The sequence below is a fragment of the Staurois parvus genome, unplaced genomic scaffold (genome assembly GCF_062004578.1).
Source record: "Staurois parvus isolate SC_StPar_1 unplaced genomic scaffold, SC_StPar_1.0 ptg000231l, whole genome shotgun sequence".
Taxonomy (NCBI): Eukaryota; Metazoa; Chordata; class Amphibia; order Anura; family Ranidae; genus Staurois; species Staurois parvus.
The window spans coordinates 2,124,524-2,133,047 of NW_028318027.1; positions in this window are offsets into that span (position 1 = coordinate 2,124,524).

An 8,524-nucleotide genomic window follows, 5' to 3' on the forward strand; every position below is an offset into this window, starting at 1 on the left:
CGTTCCCTGGGTTCCTGGACATGCCAGAGGCCGGGGATTGCGGCCTGGATAGGAACCGCCGAAGCGGTGACGGCCGCGGATCCTGTGGCTGCGGGGAGGGGGGCTTCCAGCGCCCTATCTTCCCCATAAAGGGCTCGTTCTGGTGCCGTGCCAGGTGCAGAGGGTGTATGACTCACCCGGAGCTGAAGTAAGGCAGTGGCGCGTGACGGGTGAGTCCGTGCTGGCCGGGGATGAGCGGAGTTCAGGGATTACACATCCGCCATCGTCCCTGGTCGCGCATGCGCCCCAATTGAATTGTTTTTAATGGTTCTTCCAACATATTTATGGGATATCTAAATATCTACAGATCTGGGTTCCTTGCCTCAACACTTGGTTTGTCATTCACCCAGAACATCATGTCAGTATGATATTTTCCATTACTTGATCTACACATGGCTTGTTCTAGGTCACTGACCCACCAAGTAGTGAAGAAATGATGAGGATGTTTGGAGATGAATCTCCAGAAATAAGCTCAGACATGGAAGCTCCAATATTTCTATCCTGACAGGTCCTTTTAATCCTGCAAACTCATTTTCTATTGATTACAGTTTATAGTCATTTATTTTTTATTTTCAATCAAGTCATTTTTAAACTAACCCCATTGGTGTACAATGCTGCCAGAAATAAGACCTAATGGTATAAAAGAACAGTAAGAACCTACAGCCATTGTGACAATGAGATTTTTTTCGTTTTTTTCATATTTCATTATCTGGTTAGTACTCACTCTTGCATTAGTTATTTTAAAATTCTAAGTTCTTCTAAAAATATAAATCTTATAAAATAAAACTAATTTTCCATTTCATTGTTAATATGGTGGAAAGTTTCATTTTAAAATTCAGTAAAGTTTCAACATTCTTGGGTTTCATCATGTTTAATTGTATCACCTATTCTCTAGAAAACCTTTTAATATGCAAATCAGCAACAACAGTCCGGGTTTATTTACACAACATTTCTATTAGAAGTCAACCAATCAAAAACCTCCCTTCTCTGCCTTTCCCGCCCATCTCCCTTGTATAAAGCGGGCCTCTCCCTCCTCTAATCAGTGACTCTACTTCCAGAGATTCCGGTATACTCATCTACTACAGCCCAGCTGGAGATTTGGTGACGTTGTCCGGAGCTGATCTGCAGAGGAACCCAATACTCAAAGAAAACTGATTTGACTTCATCACAGCGGAATCTTCACCACATTAAGGTAAGGTCACTTTCATCCTTTTCTTTTTTTTCTCTCCAGGACACTATGGCCTCCAGTGCTTATTATGTGGAACGTCTTCTGGATAGAAAGGTCTCCTTCTATTCCCGAGGATTAAAGAAGATAGACTTAGAGAAGCACGTCCACATTGTGAAGAAACTTGGAGAAGGTGGATTTGGGAAAGTATTCTTGGCAAACGACAGGAAAACAGGTCAGTGAATAATTCTATCCACCATTTCAATATCCTCTATAAATATTTATGTATATGCATGTAAATACGATCTGCAACACATAGACTTTTTTTTCAAAAGCTCACTGATTTGTAGATGTACTCTAAAATATAAGCAGAAGTAAAGTAGAATTCCCATGTAACACTTTAAATGAAGAATAGCAGGAATATGGAGTGAACCTATATGGCCCAATGATAGAATTTATGACATCTTTATGAAAGGAATACATCTGGGTGCAAGAGATCTTTTTAGAATGATTTTCAAGTAAAATATCCAGAAATTACCGGCTTAAAATGTCCAGTTATTGATCTAAGGTAAATTTATTTTTTTTGCACAGGTGGAAGAATGGCATTGAAGGTCACAGAAAAAAACCGAACCACTCAGCGGTCTTTCCTCTGGGAATTCAGTATTTCGTGCTTACTTTCCATTCATCCTAACATCATCAGATGCTATGGCAATGCCTTCACCACCACCGACCACTTTGGATTTATCCAAGAATTGGCACCTTTTGGTGATCTGCTCTCCATGATTATACCAAATGTAAGTACATTAAGATTGAAGTATAGAGAATTATTTTTTCTTTGGTTTGCATAGAGTTAAGAAGAGTTACAACTCCTGTCAAGTTATTTTATGTTGTCTGTATCCTTTTGGAAAGATTTCCTTTCACTTCCTCGCCTAGAGATGCAATAGGAAGTGAGGGAAACTCTCTTATTTGACATTAGTAGAGGTGTCCATGTTGAAAGATTTTCACTTGCCTTTTGTTCTGACTACTTGTACTTGTTCTGAGCACATACATATATACTTTGACAAAATAATCCATCCCTAGTCTAAAACTAAAAATGTTGCAGCTATACATATCATTTAATTGTTTCTGGATAAATACTCTATATTTCCAATCTCTGGATAATTAATCTGAAGTTCCCCTTTATTTTTTTAGGTGGGAATTCCAGAAGATGCAGTAAAGAGGTGTTCTGTGCAAATTTCAAGTGCCCTTGAATTCATGTCAGAAAAAGGACTGGTGCACATGGATGTGAAGCCAGAGAATGTTTTAGTCTTTGACCGGGACTGCTATTCCATCAAGCTCACAGACTTTGGCCTTGCTAAGGTCAAAGGCACAGTGATTCGAGGCAAGTGTGGCACCATGTCCTTCATGGCTCCAGAAATGTTCCAAATTGACACTTCAGTTGGCCTGGTTGTAGGTGGCAGCCTTGATGTGTGGGCGTTTGGAGTAGTCATCTGTTGTCTACTTACAGGAGAGCTTCCATGGGAGGATGCCATTCCGGACGATGAAAAATATCAAGGTTTTGTTGACTGGCAAAACAATGTCAAGAGTGAGAATCCTCCGGAAGCATTGACCAAGGTCGCCTCTGGGATACAAAGGATGATTAGTGATCTTCTGGCCATTGACCATACTAAAAGAAGTCGGACTACGGAAGTGCTGAAATACACAAAGGAAAGCTGGAAAGCAGAAAGCCCAGGTTTAGCCACAAGGCAAAAGGATGAAGATGCCATAGAAATCTATTCGTCTTTGGAATCTGATGAACCCTTGTGTGAGGCCTCCCACCAGAGCAGCAAATCCATTGTGTCAAGTTTCAGCTCCACATCTGGCCAGTTGATCATAGACACTTCTGAATCCCAGTCGGAGATGACTCCAGATCCACCCAAAGATGACATGGAAGAGGCACTAGTGATTTTTGACGATGAATTCTCTTTACACATTGGAGCAGAAATACACATTGAGTAAAGAAGAATTGGTGAGTGATGGCACATCTGAAAGAACATCACATATGGTCAACTTTCTCAGGTATGTGGCTTTCTTGAGAAAATTAAAGCATCAAAAGATCCTATATGTATTTTGTAGTAGTCAGCTCCACAATTCAAACTTTTAGGGGCAAGCCACACTAGCATTTCTGATCTAAGTGTGTAGTCATTACTCTTTGTCCCACCATATTACCACTGTTGAACTGACCACATGCAGTTTGTCATTATAAATTTAATTTTCTTGTTTGCATTTCACAGATCATTTCTTTATTTTCTTCTAACAATATTTCTTTAATTTTTTTAGATGACAAGTCTGGACTATCCCCAATGGATGAACAAGACCCCTGCCTGGTACATGGGAGATGTAACTTGTACATATATAAGTAGTTACTCCTCCTTTGCACCGGGTGGTGCTCTTGATGTGTCTCTGTACAGAAAAATACAGTTTGATCCTGCCAGAAGTCCAGTGAGCTCCTAAATTCCTGTTTGAGCTAACAACACTTTTTCTGTTGCACTGAAATTTCAAGCAAATCTTTCAGCCATGTTTAGAAATACATGCCTATATGCATACATTAGTAAGTCAACCACTTAGCCATATTTCTTGCATGAATTGGGTTCATCATCTCTTCATCTTTAATCCTCAGCAAACCAACCAGACTTGTTTAGGACAGTCAGGTACATAGAATCTTTAGAATGAAAGGTCAGCAGTGACTCTGTAATTTTTTTTTTTTTTTTTAATTTAAATATTTATTAAATTTTTCATGTTAATACAAAAACTCAAACAGGGAAGTAATTCTCATACAAGTATACATTTATAACATTTCTGTCTTTCCCTTACTTAAAACTCTTTTCTTTCCCATCCCACTACCCCTCCCTCCCACCCCTCTTCCCCCTCTGCAGACTCTATCCCATTCTATTCTCTTGAGGCTTTTTAATGTTATGTTAACATCCTAGTTTATGTTTTCTTATATTTCTCTTTCAATCCTGCTCTTTCCCACTTTTCCCATCTCCTTAGATACACTCCCATTCTGTCTTCCTGCATATGATATGATCTTTCCATTCTACCTATCTGGTTTACTCTGTTAATCCAGTCCACCTCCTTCGGTACCTCGACTTTCCGCCAAAACTTGGGTATCAACCCTTTCGCTGCATTCAAGAAGTACCAAATACCTGAATCTTTATATTTATTTACAGATGTCTCCACAACGTGTAGGAGACACGTCGTTGGATCTAATCCTATGTCAATTTCCGTTATTTCTTTAATCAACTTGACTATTGTCTTCCAAAAAGCCTGGATTTTCGGACATTCCCACCATATGTGAAACACCGTGCCTATATCTCCACATCCTCTCCAACACATATTTGAACTTTCCCCATTCATCTTGTGTTCAACACTTGGTGTGATGTGCCATCGTGTCACAAACTTATAATTAACCTCCACCTCTCTCATACTAACATTATCGTGTATCAATCTAAACATCTTTCTCTGTCTATCCTCATCAAACTCAACTCCCATATCTCTTTCCCATTTTGTCATAAAATTTAACTTTGTGTTTGTGTCTAATTCTGTGAGAATTCTATACACTTTTGAAACACCGTGCTTCCCATCCCTTCGTGTCTCCAACAACCTTTCAAACATATTCCACTCCTGTTTTATTCTCAAAGGTTTCGGTAGTTTTCCAATAAAACTTTTCAATTGATGGTATTTCCACTCATCCATTCTAAAAAAAATGTCTCCCTTCTTCTCTATTAACTCTTTAAGTGATCTCAATTCCCCCTCCACCAATACATCTCTCAATTGGGTATCTTCCTTTCTGAACCATCTCCCCGAAATCTTGTTCTTTCCCGGAGGAAAGTACTCAGAATTCGTGAGAGGCATTAATGTTGAATTAAATTCCCATTTCATATTTTTATGTAAATTGTCCCATACCCTAAAGACATTTAAAGTGTAAATACTTGTGCTTTCTTTGGTTCCCCTAAACTGTGGTGGGACCCATATCATCTGACTCAATCCAATTCCACTAAGCTCATTCTCTATTGTTACCCAACTTTTCCCCTTATGGTTAAATGTCCAGTCATATATTCTTGCCAAAACCACTGCTTTATAATATCTCTTGACATCTGGTAAACCCAATCCCCCTTTCTCTTTAGTCCTACTCAATGTTTCATATGCTATTCTAGGTTTTTTATTCTTCCATATGTATCTTGTTAACATTTTTTTCATTATCTTAAAGAAGGCTTCTGGAATTTTAATTGGTACCATTTGAAATCTATACAGTATTTTAGGCATAATTACCATTTTGACTAAGTTTATACGTCCTATCCAGGATGGATTTCCTCCTTCTAGTCTTTTTAAATCTTCCCTGATCTCATTAATCAAAGAGATATAATTTACTCTATACAAATGCTTGGATGAGGCAGTGATTTTTATTCCTAGGTATTTTATCTCTTTTTCTCTCCAAATAAAGGGGAATTCTTTTTGTAATTTTTCTTTTTCATTCTTTGATATATTAATATTCAGGATCTCTGTTTTCGTTGGGTTAATTTTTAAATTTGATAGTTCACCGTACTCCTTCAGAATCTTCATTATATTTGGGAGAGTTATTCTGGGATTCCCCACATAGAACAATAAATCGTCCGCAAAGGCCGCTACTCTATGTTCTATGGATTCTATCTGAATTCCCTTTACCGATCCACTATTTCTTATTATTGACAGCAGAGGTTCGAGTGACAATACATATAGCAGGGGAGACAGAGGACAGCCCTGTCTTGTACCATTTGACATTCCAATGGGTTCTGATCTCTCCCCATTTACCGTGATGATTGCAGTAGGCTCCCTATATAGTTTACTTATCCACTCTCGCATTCTATCTCCTAACCCCAGCACTTTTAAGTTGTCCATCATAAAGCCCCAGTCCACTCTATCAAATGCCTTCTCCGCATCAATTGACAAGAGCACCACCGGGGCTTTCCCTCTTCTACTCTTCTGAATAAGCATCAGGGTTCTCAAGCCATTATCTCTACCTTCTCTCCCCGGTACAAAGCCCACCTGATCTCCGTGGATCCATTCAGGCATCAGATCTCTCAACCTGTTTGCTAACACCTTTGCATACAGTTTAGTGTCTGTGTTCAATAATGAGATCGGTCTATAGCTGGAGCACTGCGATGGGTCCTTTCCCTCCTTGTGAATAAGTACTACATGTGCCTGTAGGGATTCTCTCCTCATTTCCATCCCACCTCCCAGTGCATTCATATATTTCTCCAGTTTGGGTAACAATACTTCACTAAATTTCTTATAGTACCTAACTGTATAGCCATCCGGACCTGGACTTTTTCCCCCTCCTGTACTTCTTAATGCTATTTTAATTTCTTCCTGGGAGATTTCTACGTCTAGGGAGTTCAACTGTGCTTCACTTAGTTTTGGTAATCCCGCATTTTTTAAGTACCGTATTTTTCGCACCATAAGACGCACTTTTTTCCCCCCCAAAAAGGGGGGAAAATGTCAGTGCGTCTTATGGAGCGAATATAAAGCGGCCGGTCCGGTATTTTTGCACCACCATGTCAGAATACCGGGCCGGCCGCTCAGCTGTTGTCTCCTGCAGGGCCTTACCTGTTCCTCGCTCCAGCGCTGCACAGTCTTCCCGCGCTGGCTTCTGTGACAGCCGGGTGCCCACTGCGCATGTGCTGCGCTTTGTGAATGATCCGGTGTCTTCTGGGACACATGAAGGGTCCCAGAAGGCGCCGGGCCATTCACAAAGCGAAGTGCTTCTCGCACCTGCGCAGTGGGCACCCGGCTGTCACAGAAGCCGGCCCGGGAAGAAGAGGAAAGGCAACTCCGCGGAAGTGGGAGCGGGTACCTGTCAAATTCAGGTAACCGCTCCCCCTCCCTTCCCAAAGGTCAGCAGTCTCTGGTCATCCCCTGCACTGTCTGCAGTCTCTGGTCATTCCCTGCACTGTCCGCAGTCTCTGGTCATTCAATGCACTGTGTCTGCAGTCTCTGGTCATCCCCTGCACTGTCTGCAGTCTCTGGTCATTCCCTGCACTGTCCGCAGTCTCTGGTCATTCCCTGTACTGTGTCCGCAGTCTCTGGTCATCTCCTGCACTGTGTCCGCAGTCTCTGGTCATCCCCTGTACTGTGTCCGCAGTCTCTGGTCATTCCCTGTACTGTGTCCGCAGTCTCTGGTCATCTGCACTATGTCCGCAGTCTCTGGTCATCTCCTGTACTATGTCCGCAGTCTCTGGTCATCTCCTGCACTGTGTCCGCAGTCTCTGGTCATCTCCTGCACTGTTTCTGCAGTCTCTGGTCATCTCCTGTACTGTGTCCGCAGTCTCTGGTCATCTCCTGTACTGTGTCCGCAGTCTCTGGTCATCTCCTGTACTGTTTCTGCAGTCTCTGGTCATCTCCTGTACTGTGTCCGCAGTCTCTGGTCATCTCCTGTACTGTGTCTGCAGTCTCTGGTCATCTCCTGCACTATTTCTGCAGTCTCTGGTCATCTACTGTACTGTGTCCGCAGTCTCTGGTCATCTCCTGTACTGTGTCCGCAGTCTCTGGTCATCTCCTGTACTGTGTCCGCAGTCTCTGGTCATCTCCTGTACTGTGTCCGCAGTCTCTGGTCATCTCCTGTACTGTCCGCAGTCTCTGGTCATCCCCTGTACTGTGTCTGCAGTCCACTGGTTCAGAATATTTTTTTTCCTTGTTTTTCACCTCTAAAACCTAGGTGCGTCTTATGGTCAGGTGCGTCTTATGGAGCGAAAAATACGGTATGTCATCTTTTTTTCCTTAATTCCCTCTTGGAATTCCTTTAGAGGGTCTTGGGGGCTAATATTATATAACTTTTTATAATACTCCGTAAACACTTTAATAATCTCTTTATTTGAGTGGGCCAGCTCCCCCTTTGAACTTTTTATCTTTTCTATATAATTCCTATTTTTCTTTTTATTCAAAGCTCTCATTAAATATCTTCCTGGTCTGTCTCCCCATCTATACCTCTCGTTCAAAACCCTGTTGTATACTCTTCTCTTCTCCTCATCCATCAACCTCTCTAACTCCTCTTTTTTATCCAGTAAGTTCTGTCTCGTATCTTTTGTTATTTTCTTCTTATGGATCTGCTCCAAGTCTAATATTTCTTTTAAGAGCCCACTGACCTTCTCTCTTCTTTCCTTTTTCTTCCTTGCTCCAGCCGCAATCAAGATTCCTCTTATGAATACCTTATGACTTTCCCAGACTGTAGCTATCGATACTTCCTCTGTTTCGTTCTCCTTAAAGTATTCCTTAATCTCTTTCTCGATTTTCTGAACTACATCC